This window comes from Pristiophorus japonicus, chromosome 19 (genome assembly GCF_044704955.1).
Source record: "Pristiophorus japonicus isolate sPriJap1 chromosome 19, sPriJap1.hap1, whole genome shotgun sequence".
NCBI lineage: Eukaryota > Metazoa > Chordata > Chondrichthyes > Pristiophoridae > Pristiophorus > Pristiophorus japonicus.
The window spans coordinates 57718056-57744021 of record NC_091995.1 but is presented as its reverse complement, the minus strand read 5'-3'; the positions used below and the strand labels follow the sequence as shown (position 1 = coordinate 57744021).

The following is a 25966-nucleotide window of genomic DNA, read 5'->3' as shown; positions in this document are numbered from 1 at the left end:
AGCTACTGTTAGGGGGCCTACAGACCACGCCCACCAGTGACTTTTTCCCCTTATTATTCCTTATCTCCACCCAAAATGATTCAACATCTTGATCTTCTGAACCAATATTGTTTCTCACTAATGCACTGATCTCATCTGCTACCCTACCTCCTTTTCCTTTCTGTCTGTCCTTCCAAATTGTCAAATATCCCTGAATATTTAGTTCTCAGTCCTGGTCACCTTTCAACCACACCACTGTAATGGCTAACAGATCATCCCCATTTGTATCTATTCATTCAGGAAGGATAGAATAAAAGGAAAAGGAGGTGGGGTAGCATTGCTGGTTAAAGAGGAGATTAATGCAATAGTTAGGAAAGACATTAGCTTGGATGATGTGGAATCTATATGGGTAGAGCTGCAGAACACTAAAGGGCAAAAAACGTTAGTGGGAGTTGTGTACAGACCTCCAAACAGTAGTAGTGATGTTGGGGAGGGCATCAAACAGGAAATTAGGAGTGCATGCAATAAAGGTGCAGCGGTTATAATGGGTGACTTTAATATGCACATAGATTGGGCTAGCCAAACTGGAAGCAATACGGTGGAGGAGGATTTCCTGGAGTGCATAAGGGATGGTTTTCTAGACCAATATGTCGAGGAACCAACTAGGGGGGAGGCCATCTTAGACTGGTGTTGTGTAATGAGAGAGGATTAATTAACAATCTCATTGTGTGAGGCCCCTTGTGGAAGAGTGACCATAATATGGTGGAATTTTGCATTAGGATGGAGAATGAAACAGTTAATTCAGAGACCATGGTCCAGAACTTAAAGAAGGGTAACTTTGAAGGTATGAGGCGTGAATTGGCTAAGATAGATTGGCGAATGATACTTAAGGGGTTGACTGTAGATGGGCAATGGCAGACATTTAGAGACCGCATGGATGAATTACAACAATTTTACATTCCTGTCTGGCGTAAAAATAAAAAAGGGAAGGTGGCTCAACCGTGGCTATCTAGGGAAATCAGGGATAGTATTAAAGCCAAGGAAGTGGCATACAAATTGGCCAGAAATAGCAGCGAACCTGGGGACTGGGAGAAATTTAGAACTCAGCAGAGGAGGACAAAGGGTTTGATTAGGGCAGGGTAAATGGAGTACGAGAAGAAGCTTGCAGGGAACATTAAGGCGGATTGCAAAAGTTTCTATAGGTATGTAAAGAGAAAAAGGTTAATAAAGACAAACGTAGGTCCCCTGCAGTCAGAGTCAGGGGAAGTCATAACGGGGAACAAAGAAATGGCAGACCAATTGAACAAGTACTTTGGTTCAGTATTCACTAAGGAGGACACAAACAACCTTCCGGATATAAACGGGGTCAGAGGGTCTAGTAAGGAGGAGGAACTGAGGGAAATCTTTATTAGTCGGGAAATTGTGTTGGGGAAATTGATGGGATTGAAGGCCAATAAATCCCCAGGGCCTGATGGACTGCATCCCAGAGTACTTAAGGAGGTGGCCTTGGAAATAGCGGATGCATTGACAGTCACTTTCCAACATTCCATTGACTCTGGATCAGTTCCTATCGAGTGGAGGGTAGCCAATGTAACCCCACTTTTTAAAAAAGGAGGGAGAGAGAAAGCAGGGAATTATAGACCGGTCAGCCTGACCTCAGTAGTGGGTAAAATGATGGAATCAATTATTAAGGATGTCATAGCAGCGCATTTGGAAAATGGTGACATGATAGGTCCAAGTCAGCATGGATTTGTGAAAGGGAGATCATGCTTGACAAATCTTCTGGAATTTTTTGAGGATGTTTCCAGTAAAGTGAACAAATGAGAACCAGTAGATGTGGTATATTTGGACTTTCAGAAGGCTTTCGACAAGGTCCCACACAGGAGATTAATGTGCAAAGTTAAAGCACATGGGATTGGGGGTAGTGTGCTGGTGTGGATTGAGAACTGGTTGTCAGACAGGAAGCAAAGAGTAGGAGTAAATGGGTACTTTTCAGAATGGCAGGCAGTAACTAGTGGGGTACCGCAAGGTTCTGTGCTGGGGCCCCAGCTGTTTACATTGTACATTAATGATTTAGACGAGGGGATTAAATGTAGTATCTCCAAATTTGCGGATGACACTAAATTGGGTGGCAGTGTGAGCTGCGAGGAGGATGCTATGAGGCTGCAGAGAGTGACTTGGATAGGTTAGGTGAGTGGGCAAATGCGTGGCAGATGAAGTATAATGTGGATAAATGTGAGGTTATCCACTTTGGTGGTAAAAACAGAGAGACAGACTATTATCTGAATGGTGACAGATTAGGAAAAGGGAAGGTGCAACGAGACCTGGGTGTCATGGTACATCAGTCATTGAAGGTTGGCATGCAGGTACAGCAGGCGGTTAAGAAAGCAAATGGCATGTTGGCCTTCATAGCGAGGGGATTTGAGTACAGGGGCAGGGAGGTGTTGCTACAGTTGTACAGGGCCTTGGTGAGGCCACACCTGGAGTATTGTGTACAGTTTTGGTCTCCTAACTTGAGGAAGGACATTCTTGCTATTGTGGGAGTGCAGCGAAGATTCACCAGACTGAGTCCCGGGATGGTGGGACTGACCTATCAAGAAAGACTGGATCAACTGGGCTTGTATTCACTGGAGTTCAGAAGAGTGAGAGGGGACCTCATAGAAACATTTAAAATTCTGACAGGTTTGGACAGGTTGGATGCAGGAAGAATGTTCCCAATGTTGGGGAAGTCCAGAACCAGGGGTCACAGTCCAAGGATAAGGGGTAAGCCATTTAGGTCCGAGATGAGGAGAAACTTCTTCACCCAGAGAGTGGTGAACCTGTGGAATTCTCTACCACAGAAAGTTGTTGAGGCCAATTCACTAAATATATTCAAAAGGGAGTTAGATGAAGTCCTTACTACTCGGGGGATCAAGGGGTATGGTGTGAAAGCAGGAAGGGGGTACTGAAGTTTCATGTTCAGCCATGAACTCATTGAATGGCGGTGCAGGCTTGAAGGACTGAATGGCCTGCTCCTGCACCTATTTTCTGTGTTTCTATGTTTCTATGCTGTCAACTCATCTATTTTGTTCTGAATGCTTTGTGCAGTCAGATAAAGAGCTTTTAAAGTTGTTTTTTTTAACCATTTTTTCTGGTTCATCTTTATGTTTATACATTCTGTCCCTTCCTGGCATGCAGAGGTTTTCATTTTCCCAGTGCTACCCTGATCTATTGCCTTCTCCTTATTCTTTGACTTGTTAAATTTTTGCTCCCCTAAATCAATCCTCACTCTCTCCCTCCCCCGCCCCCACCACACACACACTAATTAGTTCAAAGCCTCTCTACAGCCCTAGTTATTTGATTCACCAGGACCCGAGTCCCAGCATGGTCTAAGTGGAGCCTGTTATGTATTTAACCCTTTGTAACTTGCATTATACCTGACCACCAGAGGGCCCACCAGCATCTCTTGGGAGCACAGTATATAAGCGGACCACCCACGAGATACCTGCACTCTGGAATCTTAATAAAGGAGCTAAGGTCACACTTGCTCATTACACACAGTACTCAGTCTCACCATTTATTATGAGCATAACAGAGCCCATCCGAATGGAACAGCTCCCTCTTATCCCAATACTGTACCAGTGTCCCACGAACCAAAACCCATTGCTCCCACACCAATCTTTGAGCCACATGTTTAACTCTCCGATCATATTTACCCGATGCAAATTTGCTCGTGGCTCAGGTAGTAATCCAGAGATTGTTACCTTTGTGGTTCTGCTTTTTAATTTGGCCCCCAGCTACTCATACTCCTTCGGCAGGCCCTCTTTGTCTGACCTATGTCGTTGGTACCCACGTGGACCATGATAACTGGATCTTTCCCCTCCAAGTTCCTCTCCAGCCCAAAGGAGATGTCCTTAACCCAGGCACCGGGTAGGCAACACAGCCTTCAGGACTCACGATCTCGGCAGCAGAGAACAGTATCTATACCCCTCATTTTAGTGTCTCCTATCACTAGAATATTTATTTTTACTTCCCTCACTTGAATGCCCCCCCCCCCCGTACCACGGTGCTGTGGTCAGTTTGCTCATCTTCCCTGCAGTCCCTGCTTTCGTCCACACAGGGAGTAGGAACCTCGAATCTGTTGGAAAAGAGCAAGGGCTGAGGCTCCTCCATCACTACCTCCTGGGTCCCCCATACCTTCCTCACTTGTAGTCACACCCTCCTGTCCCTGACCACAGATCGAATTTGAATGAATTAATCTAAGAGGTGTGACTGCCTCCTGGAACACAGCGTCCAGGTAACTCTCACCCTCCCCTGATGTGTCGCAGCGTCAGCAGCTCAGAATCCAGCTGACCAACACGGAGCCGAAGTTCCTCGAGCTGCAGACACTTGCTGCAGATATGGTCGCTGTGGATCTCAATGTGGTCAACCAGCTCCCACATGCAACAACAGAAACACATCTAAAGAGTCCAAACTCTTTTAACCTATCTTGATAACTAAGATGCTTTAGACTTCTGCACCTTTTCTAGAGCCTCAATATCACCCACCATGTGAGGAGACCAAAACTGAAGTATTCCAAGTGCGGCCTGACTAAGGTGTTGTACTCGGACAAAACAGTACGCCTCGTCTTACACTCAATTGTCCTATGGATACACGCCAGCACCCTATTTGCTCTAGCTGTCGCTGCAGGCATTGCTCGTGTACCTTTAAGGATGTATGCACTAGAAGCCTAAATCTCTTTTTACCTCCACTATCTTTAATGCCTTTTCCTGGAGGGTGTATGAATGTTCAGTATTTGTCCTGCCCACATGCATAACACTGAACTTATCTAAGTTATACATCATTTTCCAGTCATGAGACCAGTGTCCCAACGCTAAGATCTGCCTGAATCAGATGAGCCTCTTCTACAGTTCGAACACTTGCACAGATTTTGGTATCATTTCCAAATTTGCAAATTGTGCCCCAACCCCAAAATCCAGATCATTAATAAAAAGTGAAAAGCAATGGTCCCAACACTGATCCCTGCGGGACACCACTGATGACCGGTCTCCAAACAGATCCAAATCCATCTATAACTGCTCTTTACCGACATCCTGCCAGCCAGTTCTGTATCCAGCTCAATATATTATCACTAATATCAGAGGCTCCGATCTTATAGAGAAAGAAGCCCCTTGTGCAGTACCTTGTCAAAAGGTTTTTGGAAATCTAAGTAGACAATGAGGCTAAGAGGTAAGCCATTTAGGACTGAGATGAGGAGAAGCTTCTTCACTCAGAGAATTGTTAACCTGTGGAATTCCCTACCGCAGAGAGTTGTTGATGATGCCAGTTCATTGGATATATTCAAGAGGGAGTTAGATATGGCCCTTACGGCTAAAGGGATCAAGGGGTATGGAGAGAAAGCAGGAAAGGGGTACTGAGGTGAATGATCAGCCATGATCTTATTGAATGGTGGTACAGGCTCAAAGGGCCGAATGGCCTACTCCTGCACCTATTTTCTGTTTCTATGTTTTTATGTCTACTTGGCTTCCTTCATCCACCAACTTTGTATCTTCTTCAATAAATACAATTAGATTTGTTTGTTGTCTTCAACCCTATTTATTTGAGTGTTAAATTTCTTTAATTTATGGAAACATTTCTGTTTACATTTTATTTGTCTTTGTACAGAGCCAGTTGGCCACCTTGGCTTTTTATTACCACATTTCCTTCTTTTGATTTTGGCTATGTTTGTTTACCACATTTTTAATCTTGTTCTTAATAACTTTCCATTTACATTCAACATCGGTCACATCACCACCGAGGAGGGTTGGCCAATTTACCTTTGCAAGTCCTCTGCCATTTTGGAGAAGTTTGCCCTGAAATGCGTCCGAGTTGCAGGTTCTCAGTCCCTTTATTTTTCCCGGCCAATTGAGACGGTATAATGTGATCAGTGTTGCCCAGATGTTCCCCGACACGGAGGCCTGATCCGAGGTCAGGCTCACTACTAAACACCAGATCCAATCTATGGTTTTCCCAGTTACTTCATTAACATGTGTCAGGAAACAGTGCTGTGTATTTTTAATAAATCTTTCAGCTGCACTTCCCCCAACAGCAGGTAAAGCACCATGCCCCTGAATGTCAGGGCAATGACAATGAGCTTCCCTCAGGTCTATCCATTCTCTCTCTCTCCCACCACACACACTGCCTGAGCGGCTGACTGTTCCCAGCACCTTCTCTCTTTATTCTCTCACATTGCAGCATTCCCGCTGCTGAGCTCGGGGGCTGTGTGGGCGGGGCCCTGACCTCACACACGGTGGGCGGGGCCATGGCCCGCTTGCGGCGTGACAGTTCAAGTGCCACAGGTTCAAATCAGGAGCCACGTGACCCTGCGCGCCTCTGCAGTCCGCGGGGCGGGACTTTAGCGGAGCGGAACTGGGATTGATGCAAGGGGCTGTCACTCCTGTGTGCAGCCAATAGAACGGGAGGAGTCAGCTGGGGTCATTAATTTATGCAGCGATCGCGCTGTGTGGCCGCAGTGGGCATGCTCGGTGCCGCCCTGCCCACCCCGGATGCAGCGTGGTTTGCTGCAGACAGCGTTGGACAATGTGGGTAAACCGGGGCAGAATGCTCGGCGGGTGGGGTGGGGGGCTCAGTGTCGGGATTAATGGCCAAGCGCTTCTCCTCCCTCTGGGGGTCTCTCGCTCACCAACACGGCGACAATTCCCTGTGTGAGACCCCGCACTGAGCCCCAGGCAGTGCCTGGGGGGGGAATTATTCTCCTCCCACCGCTGGAGGCGTTGCACTGAGGCAGTGCCGCCCCCGCGGTGAATCCAGGGATCTCGGTGGGCGAGCTCTGCGTGTTGTGTCCCGCGAAACTGTGTGTGAGTGACGTGCAAACACAGGATGGTTACCCGGGTTACAGGGGCGGGGCCGGTGTGTGAGTGACGTGCAGACACAGGATGGTTACCCGGGTTACAGGGGCGGGGCCGGTGTGTGCGTGACAGGATGGTTGCCCCGGTTACAGTGGCGGAAGCGCTGAGCTCACAGAAAGCGGGCGCTCACTGTAATATTTCCCGGTCCGCTCTCCAAATGTGGCGGATACTCAGACAGCAATTGACAGCGAGTTGGATCTTCATTGTTGTCTCTCCGGACACAGAGAGAGCCCCAGACAATGGGAGGTAGAAACCCGTTGTTAATCAGTGTCATTAAAGCTGGGCAACGCTCCAGGAAAGTTGCTGAGTTGTCTGAGCTGAATATATTGTCTGTCAGCTCTCTCTCTGCCTGAGGTTTCACTGAGAGAAAGCAAAACACGAGGGAAAGAAAGACAGGTGGAGACTGGGCGGGTGTGTCCTGGATGGGCTTCAGCCAAGAATATAAAGGAATGGGCAGTGATTACAGATAGCGGACAAAGTCCCCAATATGTGAGCTATTCCTGGAAAATATGCGTCCGGTATAGGACGAGTCTCCAACTGCGCACTATGGAATTATTTTTATTTCAATATTTTGTTTCGACCAATAACTACAGGGTAGGTTAACGTCGCACTCCACACCGTCCATATTGTTCTCATTTTCTGTCCTGATTAGATATCCCGGTAAATGAAGGAGTGCTTGAGAAACGTCCACAGCTGGAAGTAAACAGGGATTATAGACTGAGGAACAACAGCAGGTGAACCAGCCCAGGATTGTGAGAGCACCAAACAGGGAGAACTCTTATGATTCACAGAGCTTCCATAGATAGGCAAGGGCGAAAGATCAAAGAGAGTCCCATTGACTCAGATACACACTGGTCCTGGGGATGGACTGGGGAGAAAGGTCAGAGAGAGTCCAATTGATTCAGATACACACTGGTCCTGGGGATGGACTGGGGAGAAAGGTCAGAGAGCGTCCCAATCCACGTCACTATCAATATTTATCTTATTTTCTGTCTCACATAATTAGATCTTGGGAAAATGATGGCGTGATAAAGAAAGGTCTAAGCTGGAAGTGAACAGGGGTTGCAGACTGAAGAACAGCAGGTGAACCATCTGTTGCTGAAACCCTTATCCCTGCCTTTGTTACCTGTAGACTTGACTATTCCAATGTTCTCCTGGCCGGCCTCCCTTCTTACACCCTCTGTAAACTTGCACTCATCCAAAACCCTGCTGCTTGTTTCCTAACTCCTCGCAAATTAATGCTGGAGAATAACTTCAACTACTGTTTGGAAAATTACTGATCCAAGACTGAATCGTTTGCATTTCCACAGTGGGGAAAGGAAAGGACTGACAATTAACGTGGGTGAGCATGTGTCTGCACATGCACAAGTGGAAAATTGTGATTGTAAAACAGCAGCTAAATCTACCAATTATATATATATTTATGGTGTTTTGAGATTGTAAGACAGCTAAAGATAATTAAACAAATCAATGTTATGTATCCCCTGACTGTGAAAGTACACAATTCATTCTACATTAGTGTTAATATCAGTGGAACTGTGGGAAATGTCCTCACCTCCTACAGTGCTCATTCATCATCATCATAGGCAGTCAGGTGGAATAAAGGAAGACTTGCTTCCACTCTAAAAATGAGTTCTTAGGTGACTGACCAATCCAATACGAGAACCACAGCCTCTGTCACAGGTGGGACAGACAGTGGTTGAAGGAAAGGGTGGGTGCGACTGGTTTGCCTCACGCTCCTTCTGCTGCCTGCACTTGCTTTCTGCATGCCCTCAGCGACGAGACTCGAGGTGCTCAGCGCCCTCCCGGATGCACTTCCGCCACTTCGGGCAGTCTTTGGCCAGGGACTCCCAGGTGTCGGTGGGGATGTTGCATTTCATTAAGGAGGCTTTGAGGGTGTCCTTGAAACATTTCCTCTGTCCACCTTGGGCTCGTTTGCCGTGAAGGAGTTCCGAGTAGAGCGCTTGCTTTGGGAGTCTCATGTCAGGCATGCGAACAATGTGGCCTGCCCTGCGGAGCTCACTAATCAGGTGCTGACACCATGAGATATGGTCAATATATTCAAATAGGAGCAGCAAGCAGGTCACATCTCCCTGAACACACGGACAATGTCACTGCTAATAGAGACCAGAGGAATTACACCCAGCTATATGTTGTGTATGTGGATAGATATAATATTCATAAAATGCCATAATTTAATATCACAACTCAACAAATCAAAAATATTAAACACAAATTTGTGAATAAAAATAATCCAATGCCGCCATTAAATGGCGGAGCAGGCTCAAGGGGTCAGATGGCCTAATCCTGCTATTTCTTACGTTCTTATGCCAGACTGTGTAAAACTGAGTGAAGGATCATTTAATTCATCAATGATCATCCACTTATTTCCGTGCCGACCTAGGGAATAAGGCTGGTTTGGGCCTGCATTGGGAGTAAATCTCACCAATTGACGCTCCCAGTGCGGAGTCTCGGCCGACGGGAGTCCATCTGGAACTGGGTTGTGGAGATCAGCGGGACTCGCTGGATTTCACTGGGCAGCTGTCTGTGTCACACCTAATGTGGAGAGTTCATCGTAACACTCGGGAAATGCTCGATCCCAGAGTTAACCGCTGTTGTGCTGATGGGGGAGGAGGGATTGATACCATGTTTAACAAGGCAATGACCTCCTTCCCATTTTAATATTTCCATCTAACTCTTCTATTAATATTATTATTTATTACAGAGCATCAGAATCTGTAAACGCCTGTTACCAACATGGCTGAAGGTCCAAACGGGAGAAGATCCAACATCAACAAGAATAAGAATGGACACAGGTAGGTTCACATCACCACTCCTAGGTACAGCACGGGTTATATACAGAGTAAAGCTCCCTCTACATTGTCCCATCAAACACTCCCAGGGCAGGTACAGCACGGGTTATATACAGATTAAAGCTCTGTCTACAGTATCCCATCAAGTATCCCAGGACAGGAACAGCACAGATTAAATACACAGTAAAGCACCCTTTATGCTGTCCCATCAAACATTTCGAGGACAGGTACAGCACGGGTTATATACTGACTTAAGCTCACTCTACACTGTCGCATCAAACAACTCCAGGGGAGGTACGGCACGGGGTTAGATGCAGAGTAAAGCTTGCTCTGTACTGTCCCATCAAACACTCCCAATGCAGGTACAGAAAGGTTTAGATACAGAGTAAAGCTCCCTTTACACTGTCCCATCAAACATTCCCAAACACGTACAGCAGGAGTACATCCTGAGTGAAGCTCCCTGTACGCTAACCCATCAAATACTCCCAGTACAGGTACAACATGGGTTAGATACAGAATAAAGCTCCCTCTACACTGTCCCATCAATCACTTCCACAGCCGGTACAGCTTGGATTAGATACAAAGTAAAGCTGCGTCTACACTTTACTATGAATCAGTCCCAGAGCAGGTGCAACACGGGTTAGATACAGAGTGATGCTCCCTCTGCGATGTCTTAGCAAACATAGAAACATAGAAAATAGGTGCAGGAGTAGGCCATTCGGCCCTTCGAGCCTGCACCGCCATTCAATGAGTTCATGGCTGAACATGCAACTTCAGTACCCCATTCCTGCTTTCTCGCCATACCCCTTGATCCCCCGAGTAGTAAGGACTACATCTAACTCCTTTTTGAATATATTTAGTGAATTGGCCTCAACAACTTTCTGTGGTAGAGAATTCCACAGGTTCACCACTCTCTGGGTGAAGAAGTTTCTCCTCATCTTGGTCCTAAATGGCTTACCCCTTATCCTTAGACTGTGACCCCTGGTTCTGGACTTACCCAACATTGGGAACATTCTTCCTGCATTTAACCTGTCCAAACCCATCAGAATTTTAAACGTTTCAATGAGATCCCCTCTCATTCTTCTGAACTCCAGTAAATACAAGCCCAGTTGATCCAGTCTTTCTTGATATGTCAGTCCCGCCATCCCGGGAATCAGCCTGGTGAACCTTCGCTGCACTCCCTCAATAGTAAGAATGTCCTTCCTCAAGTTAGGAGACCAAAACTGTACACAATACTCCACCAAGGCCCTGTACAACTGTAGTAACACCTCCCTGCCCCTGTACTCAAATCCCCTCGCTATGAAGGCCAACATGCCATTTGCTTTCTTAACCGCCTGCTGTACCTGCATGCCAACCTTCAATGACTGATGTACCATGACACCCAGATCTCGTTGCACCTCCCCTTTTCCTAATCTGTCACCATTCAGATAATAGTCTGTCTCTCTGTTTTTACCACCAAAGTGGATAACCTCACATTTATCCACATTATACTTCATCTGCCATGCATTTGCCCACTCGCCTAACCTATGTAAGTCACTCTGCATCCTCATAGCATCCTCCATGCAGCTCACACTGCCACCCAACTTAGTGTCATCCGCAAATTTGGAGATACTACATTTAATCCCCTCATCTAAATCATTAATGTACAATGTAAACAGCTGGGGCCCCAGCACAGAACCTTGCAGTACCCCACTAGTCACTGCCTGCCATTCTGAAAAGTACCCATTTACTCCTACTCTTTGCTTCCTGTCTGACAACCAGTTCTCAATCCACGTCAGCACACTACCCCCAATCCCATGTGTTTTAACTTTGCACATTAATCTCTTGTGTGGGACCTTGTCGAAAGACTTCTGAAAGTCCAAATACACCACATCAACTGGTTCTCCCTTGTCCACTCTTCTGGAAACATCCTCAAAAGATTCCAGAAGATTTGTCAAGCATGATTTCCCTTTCACAAATCCATGCTGACTTGGACCTATCATGTCACCTCTTTCCAAATGCGCTGCTATGACATTCTTAATAATTGATTCCATCATTTTACCCACTGTTTTGTCAGGCTGACCGGTCTATAATTCCCTGTTTTCTCTCTCCCTCCTTTTTTAAAAAGTGGGGTTACATTGGCTACCCTCCACTCGATAGGAACTGATCCAGAGTCAATGGAATGTTGGAAAATGACTGTCAATGCATCCGCTATTTCCAAGGCCACCTCCTTAAGTACTCTGGGATGCAGTCCATCAGGCCCTGGGGATTTATCGGCCTTCAATCCCATCAATTTCCCCAACACAATTTCCCGACTAATAAGGATTTCCTTCAGTTCCTCCTTACTAGACCCTCTGACCCCTTTTATATCCGGAAGGTTGTTTGTGTCCTCCTTAGTGAATACCGAACCAAAGTACTTGTTCAGTTGGTCCGCCATTTCTTTGTTCCCCGTTATGACTTCCCCTGATTCTGACTGCAGGGGACCTACGTTTGTCTTTACTAACCTTTTTCTCTTTACATATCTATAGAAACTTTTGCAGTCCATCTTAATGTTCCCTGCAAGCTTCTTCTCGTACTCTATTTTCCCTGCCCTAATCAAACCATTTGTCGTCCTCTGCTGAGTTCTAAATTTCTCCCAGTCCCCGGGTTCACTGCTATTTCTGGCCAATTTGTATGCCACTTCCTTGGCTTTAATACTATCCCTGATTTCCCTTGATAGCCACGGTTGAGCCACCTTCCCTTTTTATTTTTACACCAGACAGGGATGTACAATTGTTGTAGTTCATTCATGCGGTCTCTAAATGTCTGCCATTCCCAAAACAGGTATAGCACTGGTTAAATACAGACTAACGCTCCCTGAACATTGTCCCATCAAACATCTCAGGGCAGATGCAGCACGGGTTAGATAGAGTTAAGAACATAAGAAATAGGAGCAGGAGTAGGCCATACATCCCATCGAGCCTGCTCCACCTTTTAATACGATCATGGCTGACCTGATCATGGACCCCGATTCACTTCCCTGCCTGCTCCCCATAACCCCTTAAATTTATTCAATGACCCAGATTCCACAGCTCTCTGAGGCAGCAAATTCCACAGATTTACAGCCCTCCGAGAGAAGAGGTTCCTCCTCATCTCAGTTTTAATGGGTGGCCCCTTATTCTAAGATTATACCCCCTAGTCCTAGTCTCCTCTATCAGTGGAAACATCCTCTGCATCCACTGGTCAAGCCCTCTCATAATCTTATACATTTCGATAAGATCACCTCTCATTCTTCTGCAATTCCAATGAGTAGAGGCCCAACCTACTCAACCTTTCCTCATAAGTCAACCCCGTCATCTCCGGAATCATCCGAGTGAACCTTCTCTGAACTGCTGCCCAAGCAAGTATATCCTTTCTCAAATATGGAAACCAAAACTGCACAAAGTATTCCAGGTGTGGCCCCACGAATACCCTGTATAACTGTAGCAAGACTTCCCTGCTTTTATACTCCATCCCCTTTGCAATAAAGCTCTGATAACACTGTCCCATCAATCACTCCCAGGGCAAGTACAGCACGGGTTAGATACAGAGCAAAGCTCCCTCTATGCTGGCCGATCAAACATTCCCAGGACAGGAACAGCATGGGTTAGATACAGAGTTAAGCTCCTCTAAACTGTCCCATCAAACACTTCCAGGTGCAGGTACAGCATGAGTTAGATGCAGAGTTAAGCTCCCTCTACACACTCCCATGGCCGGTACAGTTCAGGTTAGATATAGAGTAAAGTTCCTCTGCAATGTCCCATCAAATACTCTCAGGACAGGCACAGCATGGATTAGATACAGAGTAAAGCTCCTCTACACATTACCATGAATCACTCCCAAAGCAGGTACAGCATGAGTTAGATGCAGAGTTAAGCTCCTTCTACACTGTCCCATCAATCACTCCCAGAGCAGGTACAGCAAGGGTTAGATACAGAGTAATGTTCCCTCTACGCTGCCCCATCAAACATTCCCAGGACAGGTGCAGCATGGGTTAGGTACACAGTAAAGCTCCATCTCCACTGTCCCATCAAATACTCCCAGGACAGGCACAGCACGGATTAGATGCAGAGTAAAGCTCCTCTAAACTTTACCATGAATCACTCCCAGCTGCAGGTACAGCATGAGTTAGATGCAGAGGAAAGCTCCCTCTACACTGCCCCGTCAAACAATCTCCTGTCGGGTACAGCACGTGTTAGATACAGAGTAAAGCTCTCTCTGCACAGTCCCATCAAACACTCCCAGGAAGGTACAGCACGGGTTATATATTGACTTAAGCTCACTCTACACTGTCGCATCAAAAACCCCAGGGCAGGTACAGCAAGGGTTAGATATAGGGTAAAGCTCACTCAATGCTGTCAAACTAAACAAACCCAGGGTAGTTGTAGCCTGGGTTAGGTATAGAGTAAAGCTCCCTCTATGCCGCCCCATCAAACATTCCCACGGCTGGTACAGCTCGGGTTAGATACAGAGTAAAGCTCCTCTGCAATGTCCCAACAAATACTCCCGGGACTGGCACAGCATGGATTAGATATAGAGTAAAGCTCCTTCTAGGTTGGGATAAATGGTTCATTCTCTGGTTGGCAACCAGTATCTTGTGGGGTGCCACAGGGATCAGTGCTGGACCCCAACTATTTACAATCTATATTTAATAACTTGGAAGAAGGGACTGGGTGTAACGTTGCCAAGTTTGCTGATGATACAAAGATAGGAGGAAAAGCAATGTGTGAGGAGAACACAAAAAATCTGCAAACGGACATAGACAGGCTAAGTGAGTGGGCAAAAATTTGGGAGATGGAGTCTAATTCAGTGCAAGGTCATGCGCTTTGGCAGAAAAAAAATCAAAGAGCAAGTTATTATTTAAATGGAGAAAGATTGCAAAGTGCCGCAGTACAGCAGGACCTGGGGGTACTTGTGCATGAAACACAAAAGGATAGTATGCAGGTACAGCAAGTGATCAGGAAGACCAATGGTATCTTGGCCTTTATTGCAAAGGGGATGGAGTATAAAAGCAGGGAAGTCTTGCTAGAGCTATATAAGGTATTGGTGAGGCCACACCTGGAATACTGGAAGCAGTTTTGGTTTCCATATTTACGAAAGGATATACTTGCTTTGGAGACAGTTCAGAAAAGGTTCACTCGGTTGTTTCCAGGGATGAGGGGGTTGGCTGATGAGGAAAGGTTGAATAGGTTGGGCCTCTACTCATTTGGAATTCAGAAGAATGAGAGGTGATCTTATTGAAATATATAAGATTATGAGGGGGCTTGACAAGGTGGATGCAGAGAGGATGTTTCCACTGATGGGGGAGACTAGAACTAGAGGGCATGATCTTAGAATAAGGGGCCACCCATTTAGAACAGAGATGAGGAGAAATTTCTTCTGCGGGTTGTAAATTTGTGGAATTTGCTGCCTTAGAGAGCTGTGGAAGCTTGGACATTGAATAAATTTAAGACAGAAATAGACAGTTTCTTAAATGATAAGGGGATAAGGGGTTATGGCGAGCGGGCAGGGAAGTGGAGCTTTGAGTCCATGATCAGATCAGCCATGATCTTATTGAAAGGCGGAGCAGACTCCAGGGGCCGTATGGCCTACTCTTGTTCCTATTTCTTATGTTATGTTCTTTTTACACTGTCCCATCAACCACTCCCAGGCCTAGTACAGCTTGGGTTAGATACAGAGTAAAGCTCCCTCTGCATTGTCCCATCAAATATTTCCAGGACGTCTACAGCTTGGGTTAGATTCAGAGCAAAACTCCTTTACACTTTACCATGAATCACTCCCAGAGCAGGTCCAACACGAGTTAGATACAGAGTAATGCTCCCTCTACGCTGTCCCATCAAACACTCCCAAGGCAGGTACAGCATGGGTTAGATACAGAGTAAGGCTGCCTCGACACTGTCGCATCAAATACTCCCAGTCGGCTACAGCACGGCTTAAATACAGACTAAAGCTCCCTGAACACTGTCCCATGAAACACTGCAGGGCAGATGCAGCACGGGTTAAATACAGAGTAAAGCTCCCTCTACAATGTCCCATCAAACACTCCCTGAGCAGGTACATGGGCATGTTACCAATACCTTCCCTGGATCCCAAGGCTAAGAGAGGTGCTCTGGAAGGTAAGGGGAGGTCAGACCTGTCCATGAGAATAACCGATGGTAAGAGAACTGAAATAATCCGGAGTAATGAGGTGTTGGTCATGGCTCAGTGGTAGCACTCTGGTCTCTGAGTCAGTAGGTTTTGGTTCAAGTCCGTGTCCAGACCCTTGAGCATAAAATCTAGGCTGACTTTCCAATGCAGTACAGAGGGAGTGTTGCACTGTCAGGTGCCGTCTTTCACATGAGACATTGAACCGAGGCCCCATCTGACCTCCCAAGTGGGAGTAAAAGATCCCATGACGTTTTTTGAAGAAAAGGGGAGTCCTCCCCGGTGCCCTGTCGAACTTTTATCCCTTAACCAACCTACTGAAGCAGATTATCTGGTCATCATCACATTGCTGTTTGAGGGAGCTACTGTTGGTTGCTGCATTTCCTCTATTACAGCAGCGACTGCAAGTAAAAGGTATTTCATTGGTTGTAATGGGCTTTGGGACGTCCTGAGACCGTGAAAGGCACTTTATAAACACAAGTCTTCCTTTAACAAAGGAGAAAAGGCTCACAAATGGAAGAGTCAGTAACAGGACATCAATTATTCTCCTCTTGGTGACATCAAGCAATCAACTCACTATGTGGGAAACAAAGCTGATTTATTTGACAGTTGTTTGACAGAGGGTGCAAGAACGATTTACAAGAATGCTTCCAGGGATGAGGGACTTCAGATACGTGGATAGAGTGGAGAAGCTGGGATTATTCTCCTTAGAGCAGAGAAGGATGTGAGATTTGATAGAGGTGTTCAAAATCATGATGGGTCTAGACAGAGTAGATAGAGAGAAACTTTTCCCATTGGTGGAAGGGTTGAAAACCAGAGGACACAGATTCAAGGTGATTGGCTAAGGAACCAAAGACGACATGAGGAAAATTGTTTTTACGCAGCAAGTGATTAGGATCTAGAATGCACTGCCTGAAATGGTGGTGGAGGCAGATTCAATCGTGGCTTTCAAAAAAAGAATTGGATAAGTACCTGAACTAAAATGTTGCAATGCTACGGGGAAAAGGTGGGGCAGTGGGACTAGTTGAGGTGCTCTTGCGGAGAGCCGGCACAGGCTCAACGGGCCGCAAGGCATCCTTTTGTGCCGTAACCATTTTGTGATTCTGTGATGGGCAGAAAATTAACCTCCAACCCAGTTATAGGGGTTATTAACATCAGCAGCAATAAACCCCAACTGTCAGAGTGAACAAGAACATGAACCTGGATGTGATTAACAGCAGAATCCAACCCCTGTAGTCACTTGTGAACTCGTTGGTGTGTCAGCAGGTAGGATGACTGAATGAATCCTTTCCCACACACAAAGCAGATGAATGGCCTTTCTCGCTGGTGTTGAATTATCACCCTAGAGCTTTTAAAGCTTTTCCCACAGTCAGAGCATTTACAAGGTCTCATCAGTGTGAACTTGCTGGTGTGTCAGCAGGTGGGATGACCGAGTGAATCCTTTCCCACACTCAGGCAGGGGGAACGGCCTCTCTCCAGTGTGACTGTGTTGAGTTTCCAGCAGGGATGGGTAATTGAATTCCTTCAACAGTCCCCGCTTTTCCATGGTTTCTCTGTGGTGCGGGTGTCCTTGTGTCTCTCCAGGTTGGACGATCAATTGAAGCCTGGTCCACACACACAACACTTGTACGGTTTCTCCCTGCTGTCAACGCTGTGATGTTTTTCAGGCCGTGTAACTGGTTAAAGCTCTTTCCACAGTCAGTGCACTGGAACACTCACTCTAGTGTGTGTGTCTCGGTCACACTGATGTTTAAAATCTTTTCCGACAGACAGAACAGGCAAAGATTTCTCCTACTTTGAAAAGCCGATGATATTCAGGTCCTGATGAATCGAGTGACTGTCAGATCTTGACATCATATTTGATTCGAGTTTCCCATTTGCAAATGTTCCTCATCTAATATCCTGTAAAATGAGTTAACAACAGTCAGCACTGTAAGTACAGGATACTAGTTACTATGGAACATTCTTTCCTCTTTTGTTCCCCCAAAGCTGTAAATTCCCATCCCACACAGTTCAGCTCTTCACCCGCTGTGTGCAGAGCGAGAATAAATCAATGAGGAAATGATTTTCTCCCCTGGTGACCTTGAAGCCCCGCCCACTCTCTGCTCCTGTACCAAGATGGCAGCGGACGTGCCATAACCTAGGGAGAAAGCCACTAGCAAGATGGCCACGCAGTCGCCCTGATTCCTCCCTGTCCAAGATGGCGACCAGTTACCCCGGGCGGCTGGGCCTATCACCGTGGTGCAAATATGGGACCTGTGGGCTGTTAGTCAGGACCTGTGGGCTTTTATTCTATCAGGTAGTGCAGGAGTTCCAAGTGCATCTCGTTCTCCGACCAATATTCTGTTAAGTACTGGTGGGGGTGATGATTCCTCTGGGGAGTACAGCCAGAGCCAAATCCACAGCAACTCGTGTGGCTCAGCTGTACGGGGAGGGGGGTAGAGGAGGAATAAGAGCGGAGCAATAGTGGTTGGGGATTCGATAGCTAGTGGGGGGGACAGACAGGCGTTTCTGCGGCCGCAGATGTGACCCGAGGATGTCATGTTGCCTCTCTGGTGCCTGGGTTAAGGATGTCACTGAGCGGCTGCAGAATATTCTGAGGTCGTGGGACCAACAACGCAGGTAGAAAGAGGGATGAGGTCTTGCAGGCAGGTTTAGGGAATTAGGGAAGAGATTAAATAACATGACCTCAAAGGCAGTAATCGCTGGATTATTCCCGGTGCCACACGTGAGTGAGTATAGAAATAGTAGGATAGAGCAGATGAATTTGTGGCTGGAGAGATGGTACAGGAGGGAGGGCTTCAGATTCCTGGGGCATTGGGACCGGTTATGTGGAAGGTGGGATCTGTACAGGCCAGACGGGTTGCACCTCAACAGGGCCGGAACCAATATCCTCGCGGTGGTGGGGGGGGGGGGTTTGCTTGTGCTGTTGGGGAGAGTTTAAACTAATTTGGCAGGGGGATGGGCACCAGGATGTAACATTATAAAGGAGAAATAAAGTGCTCAAAAGATTGGGAGAGCCAGAGAGCACTAAAGTAAGAAATAGTGAGGTATTAAGTGGAGTCCAACTAAGAGAGAATACAGGATGGTCTAAGATGGGTTTACAGTGTATGTATGTGAAAGCACAAAGCGTAATAAACAAGGTAACTGAGCTGCAGGCACAAATAGCCACATGGGAATATGATGCTGTGGCAATAACTGAGACCTGGCTCAAAAAAGGGCAGGATTGGGTATTGAATATTCCTGGTTATAAGGTGTTCAGGAAAGATAGGGAAGGTAAGATAGGAGGTGGTGTGGCAGTATTGGTTAAAGACAATGATACAGTGCTGGAGATGGAAGATGTCCTGGAGGGGTCAAGGACAGAATCTATATGGCTGGAGTTAAGGAATATTGGTGCCATTACACTACTAGGTGTATTCTGTAGATCACCAAATAGTGGGAAAGGTATGGAGGATCAAATTTGCAGCGAAATGAGAGAAGTGCAAGAACTATAGAGTAATAATGGGGGACTTCAACTATCCTAATATAGACTGGGATTGTAATCGTGTAAAGGGCAGAGAAGGGGAATAATTTCTGGTGTGTTCAGGAGAACTTTCTTGATCAGTATGTTTCCAGCCAGACGAGAGAGGAGGCATTGCTGGATCTGGTTCTGGGGAATGAGGTAGGTCAAGTGGAGCAAGTGTCAGTAGGTGAACATTTAGGGAACAGTGATCATAAATCTAGGTTGACACTCCAGTGCAGTGCTGAGGGAATGCTGCTCTGTCGGAGGTGCCGCCTTCTGGATGAGAAGTTAAACAGAGGCATCGTCTGCTCTCTCGGGTGGACGTAAAATATCCCTTGACACTTCGAGTTATCCCCAGTGTCCTGGCCAATATTTATCCCTCAATCAATATAACAAAAACTAATGATCTGGTTATGATCACATTGCTGTTTGTGAGAGCTTGCTGTGTGCAAATTGGCTGCTGCGTTTCCTACATTACAAGAGTGACTACACTTCAAAAGTACCTAATTGGCTTTAAAGTGCATTGGGATGTCCTGAGGTTGTGAAAGTTGCTGTATAAATGCAGGTCTTTCTTTGTAGTATCATAAGGTTTAGATTAACTATGGAAAAGGACAGGGAGCATTCTAGGGTAAAAATGTTTCTGGGGGAAGGCCAGTTTCAGTGGGATGAGAACGGATCTGGCCCAGGTAAATTGGAATCACAAATTGACAGGCAAACCTGCAATGGAACAATGGACTGCCTTTAAAGAGGAAATAGTTCAGGTACAATTGAGGTATATTCCCACTGGTGGGGAAAAGTAGAGCAATTAAAGTCAAGGCTCCCTGGATGACACAACAGATAGAGAATATGATGAAGCAGAAAAACAGTGCGTATGACAGATGTGAGGTTGCTAATACGTCTGCGGATGACACTAAGTTGGGTGGCAGTGTGAGCTGCGAGGAGGATACTAGGAGGCTGAAGAGTGACTTGGATAGGTTAGGTGAGTGGGAAAATGCATGGCAGATGAAGTATAATGTGGATAAATGTGAGGTTATCCACTTTGGTGGTAAAAACAGAGAGACAGACTATTAGCTGAATGGTGACAGATTAGGAAAAGGGGAAGTGCAACGAGACCTGGGTGTCATGGTACATCAGTCATTGAAGGTTGGCATGCAGGTACAGCAGGCGGTTAAGAAAGCAAATGGCATGTTGGCCTTCATAGCAAGGGGATTTGAGTACAGGGGCAGGGAGGTGTTGCTACAGTTGTACAGGGCCTTGGTGAGGCTACACCTGGAGTATTGTGTGCAGTTTTGGTCTCCTAACTTGAGGAAGGACATTCTTGCTATTGAGGGAGTGCAGCGAAGGTTCACCAGACTGATTCCCGGGATGGCGGGACTGACATATCAAGAAAGACTGGATCAACTGGGCTTGTATTCACTGGAGTTCGGAAGAATGAGAGGGGATCTCATAGAAACGTTAAATTCTGACGGGTTTGGACAGGTTAGATGCAGGAAGAATGTTCCCAATGTTGGGGAAGTCCAGAACCAGGGGTCACAGTCTAAGGATAAGGGGTAAGCCATTTAGGACCGAGATGAGGAGAAACTTCTTCACCCAGAGAATGGTGAACCTGTGGAATTCTCTACCACAGAAAGTTGTTGAGGCCAATTCACTAAGTATAGTCAAAAAGGAGTTAGATGCAGTCCTTACTATTAGGGGGATCAAGGGGTATGGCGAGAAAGCAGGAATGGGGTACTGAAGTTGCATGTTCAGCCATGAACTCATTGAATGGCGGTGCAGGCTTGAAGGGCTGAATGGCCTACTCCACCTATTTTCTATGTAACCAGTTCTCTATCCACGTCAATACATTACCCCCAATACCATATGCTTTAATTTTGCACACTAATCTCTTGTGTGGGACCTTGTCAAAAGCCTTTTGAAAGTCTAAATACACCACATCCATTGACTCCCCCTTGCCCACTCTCCTAGTTACATCCTCAAAAAATTCTAGAAGATTTGTCAAGCATGATTTCCCTTTCATAAATCCATTCTGACTTGGACCGATCCTGTCACTGCTTTCCAAATGCGCTGCTATTATATCTTTAATAATTGATTCCAACATTTTTCCCACTACTGTCAGGCTGACCGGTCAACAATTCCCTGTTTTCTCTCTCTCTCTCTCTCTCTCTCTCTCCTTTTTTAAAAAGTGGGGATACATTAGCTACCCTCCAGTCCATAGGAACTGATCCAGACTCTATAGAATGTTGGAAAATAACCACCAATGTATCCACTATTTCTAAGGCCACTTCCTTAAGTACTCTGGGATGCAGACTATCAGGCCCTGGGGATTTATCGGCCTTCAATCCCATCAATTTTCCTAACACTATTTGCTGACTAATAAGGATTTCCTTTAGTTCCTCCTTCTCGTTAGACCCTCGGTCCCCTATAATTTCCGGAAGGTTATTTTGTGTCTTGCTTAGTGAAGACAGAACCAAAGTATTTGTTCAATTGGTCTGCCATTTCTTTGTTTCCCATTATAAATTCACCTGATTCTGACTGTAAGGGACCTACCTTTGTCTTCACTAATCTTTTTCTCCATGTATCTGTAGAAGCTTTTGCAGTCAGTTTTTATGTTCCCTGCAAGCTTACTCTCGTATTCTATTTTCCCCCTCCTAATTAAACCCTTTGTCGTCCTCTGCTGAATTCTAAATTTCTCCCAGTCCTCAGGTTTGCTGCTTTTTTTGGCCAATTTATATGCCTCTTCCTTGAATTTAACACTATCCCTAATTTCCCTTGTAAGCCACGGTTGAGCCACCTTCCCCGTTTTATTTTTACTCCAGACAGGGATGTACAATTGTTGTAGTTCATCCATGTGATCTTTAAAAGTCGACCATTGCCTATCCACCGTTACCCCTTTATGTATCATTCGCCAGTCTATCCTAGCCAAATCACGTCTCATACTGTCGAAGTTACCTTTCGTTAAGTTTGGGACTCTAGTCTCTGAATTAACTGTGTCACTATCTTAATGAAGAAATCTACCATATTATGGTCACTTTTCCCCAAGGGGCCTCGCACAACAAGATTGCTCAATAATCCTCTCTCATTACACAACACTCAGTCTAGGATGGCCTGCTCTCTAGTTGGTTCCTCGACGTATTGGTCTAGAAAACCATCCCTTATACACTCCAGGAAATCCTCCTCCACCGTATTGCTACCAGTTTGTTTAGCCCAATCTATATGTAGATTAAAGTCACCCATGATGACTGCTGTACCTTTATTGTACGCATCCCTAATTTCCTGTTTGATGCCATCCCCAACCTCACAATGACTGTTTGGTGGTCTGTACACAACTCCCACTAGCGTTTTCTGCCCTTTGGTGTTCCTCAGCTCTACCCATACAGATTCCACCTCATCCACGCTAATGTCCTTCCTTACTATTGCGTTAATCTCTTCTTTAACCAGCAACGCGACCCCACCTCCTTTTCCTTTCAGTCTATCTTTCCTGAATGTTGAATACCCTTGGATATTGAGTTCCTAGCATTGGTCACCCTGGAGCCATGTCTCCGTAATCCCAATTACATCATATCCGTTAACAGTTATCTGCGGAGTTAATTCATCCACCTTATTACGAATGTTCCTCGCATTGAGACACAGAACCTTCAGGCTTGTTTTTTTTAACATTCTTTGTCCTTTTAGAATTATATTGTAATGTGGCCCTTTTTGATTTTTGCCTTTTGATTTTTTCCCCTTTTACTTTTCTCCTTTTATACCTTTTGCTTCTGACCCAATTTTACTTCCCTCTGTCTCCCTGCATAGGTTCCCATCCCCCTGCCCTATTAGTTTAAATCCTCCCCAACAGCACCGGTGAACACACACCTAAGACATTGGTTCCAGTCCTGCCCAGGTGCAGACCGTCTGGTTTGTACTGGTTCCACCTACCCCAGAACCGGTTCCAATGTCCCAGGAATTTGAATCCCTCCCTCTTGCACCATTCCTCAAACCATGTATTCATTTTAGCTATCCTGCTATTTCTACTCTGACTAGCACGTGCCACTGGTAACAATCCTGAAATTATTACCTTTGAGGTCCTACTTTTTAATTTAACTCCATCTCCATAAATGCAGCTTGTAGGACCTCATCCTGCTTCTTACCTATATCGTTGGTACCTATATGCACCATGACAACTGGCTGTTCACCCTCCCCCTCCAGAATGCCCTGCAGCCGCTCCGAGACATCCTTGACCCTTGCACCAGGGAGGCAACATACCATCCTGAAGTCTCGTTTGCGGCCGCAGAAACGCCCATCTATTCCCCTTACAATACAATCCCCTACCACGATAGCTCTCCCACTCTTTTTCCTGCCCTCGTGTGCAGCAGAGCCACCCACAGTGCCATGAACTTGGCTGCTGCTGCCTTCTCCTGATTGGCCATCTCCCCCTACAGTACCCAAGGTGGTATATCTGTTTTGGAGTGAGATGACCGCAGGGGATTATTGCACTACCTTTCTTTCACTGCTCTTCCTGATGGTCACCCATTCCCTATCTGCCTGTGTAACCTTTACCTGCGGTGTGACCAACTCACTAAACCTGCTATTCATGACATCCTCAGCATCGCGGATGCTCCAGAGTGAATCCATGCGCAGCTCCAGTGCTGCAATGCGGTCTGTCAGGTGCTGCAGCTGGATACACTTCCTGCACACATAGTAGTCAGGGACACTGGGAGCGTCCCTGACTTCCCACATAGCACAGGAGAAACATGACATGAGTCTGGGCTCTCCTGCCATGACTTAACCCTTAAATTACTTAATTTGGCAATAGTGACTAGGTTTCTTACTGCTAAGAAAAAGAAAAAAGATAAGGAAAAAGAAAACTACTCACAAATCAACCAGCCAATCACTTACCCTCTTGGCTGTGACGTCACATTTCGATTACTTTTTACTTCTTTATTACTTTTCAGCCTGCTGCAGCTGGCCTCCCCGACTGCTGCTGCTCCTCGCTGCCGCTGGGCCTTTTATAGGTCTCGCCGCTCCTCCCTGACTGCTGCTGCTCCTCGCTGCCGCTGGGCCTTTTATAGGCCTCGCCGCTCCTCCCTGACTGCTGCTGCTCCTCGCTGCCGCTGGGCCTTTTATAGGCCTCGCCGCTCCTCCCCGACTGCTGCTGCTCCTCGCTGCCGCTGGGCCTTTTATAGGCTTCGCCGCTCCTCCCCGACTGCAGGTTTAACCTGTATCTTCCAAACTCTCGGACCTCCTGAACTCATGGACCTCCCGAACTCACGGACCTCCCAGCGGTCAAAAGTAAGAAATAAGTCAAAAGTAATCGAAGTGTGACATCACAGCCAAGATGGTAAGTGATTGGCTGGTTGGGAGACCTATGCATGGAGGCAGAGGGTATGGCTGAGGTTCTAAACGAGTACTTTACATCTATCTTCACCAAGGGCGAGGAGATTTACTAGGATGCTGCCTGGAATGGAGAATCTTAGTTATGAGGACAGATTGGATAGGCTGGGTTTGTTCTCATTGGAACAGAGGAGGTTGAGAGGAGACCTCATTGAGGTGTGCAAAATATTGAGGGGCCTGGATATAGTGGATAGTAAGGGCCTATTTCCATTGTGGAGGGGTCTATTACAAAGGTGCATAGTTTGAAGGTGGTTGGTGGAAGGTTTAGAGGGGATTTGAGGGGGAGGCTTCTTTATGCAGAGGGTTGTGGGGATCTGGAACTCACTGCCTGGAGGACTGGTGGATGCAGAAACCCTCACGACTTTTAAGAGATGGTTGGCTTAAAGTGCCGTAACCTGCAGGGTTACGGACCTAGAGCTGGTAATTGGGATCAGACTGGATAACCTTTTGTTGGCCGACGCAGATATAATGGTAAGTACTGCAGGGAATCGAATACGGCCAGTGTGATCGCCTGAACTAGTTTCAATCGCCTGGATGGGTCGGAGAGGAATTTTTCAAGATTTTTTTTCTCCCTAAATTGGCCAGGGTTTTTAATCTGGTTTTTGACTCTCCCAGGAGATCACATGACTCCGGTTGGGGTGGAGTGTAGAATGTTTCAGTATAAGGGGTGTCGCAGTTGTGTGAGGCGGTCTGTTTGGGATGGATGTGCTTTGCATTTACGCCCATTGTTCATCGGTTTATATGTAACCTTCAGGGCTGCTGACCGAGGGCCGTGTGACTGTCGGCCGGTGTGGACACGATGGGCTGAAATGGCCTCCTGTGCTGTAAATTTCTATGTTTCCGAGAGGAGGCTGCCATAGACAGTGAAGGAGGAAGTAGTGGAGACACTTGATAGGATAAAAATTGATAAAGAAGAGGTATTGGAAAGGCTTGTTGTACTTAAAGTAGCTCTATCATCCTTGGATGCTGAGTGAATTGAGGGCGGAAATCGCAGGGATACTGTCCATAATATTCCAATCCTCCATAGATACATTAGTGGTGCCAGTGGACTGGAGAATTACAAATGTTACACCATTGTTCAAAAGAGGGCGTAAAGATAAACCCAGCAACTACATGCCAGTCAGTTTAACCTCGGTATAAGGGAAGCTTTTAGAAACAGTGATCAGAGACAAAATTAACAGTCACTAGGATAGGTGTGGATTAATTAAGGAAAGCCAGCATGGATTTGTTAAAGGCAAATCGTGTTTAACCAACTTGATCGATTTTTTAATGAA

At 46.2% G+C, this 25966-nt stretch overlaps 1 pseudogene; it reads left to right on the top strand.

Moving 5' to 3' along the window:
- The window catches only part of LOC139230231 (NLR family CARD domain-containing protein 3-like), a 130736-nt pseudogene that overhangs the window by 22112 nt on the left and 82658 nt on the right, over positions 1–25966 (top strand).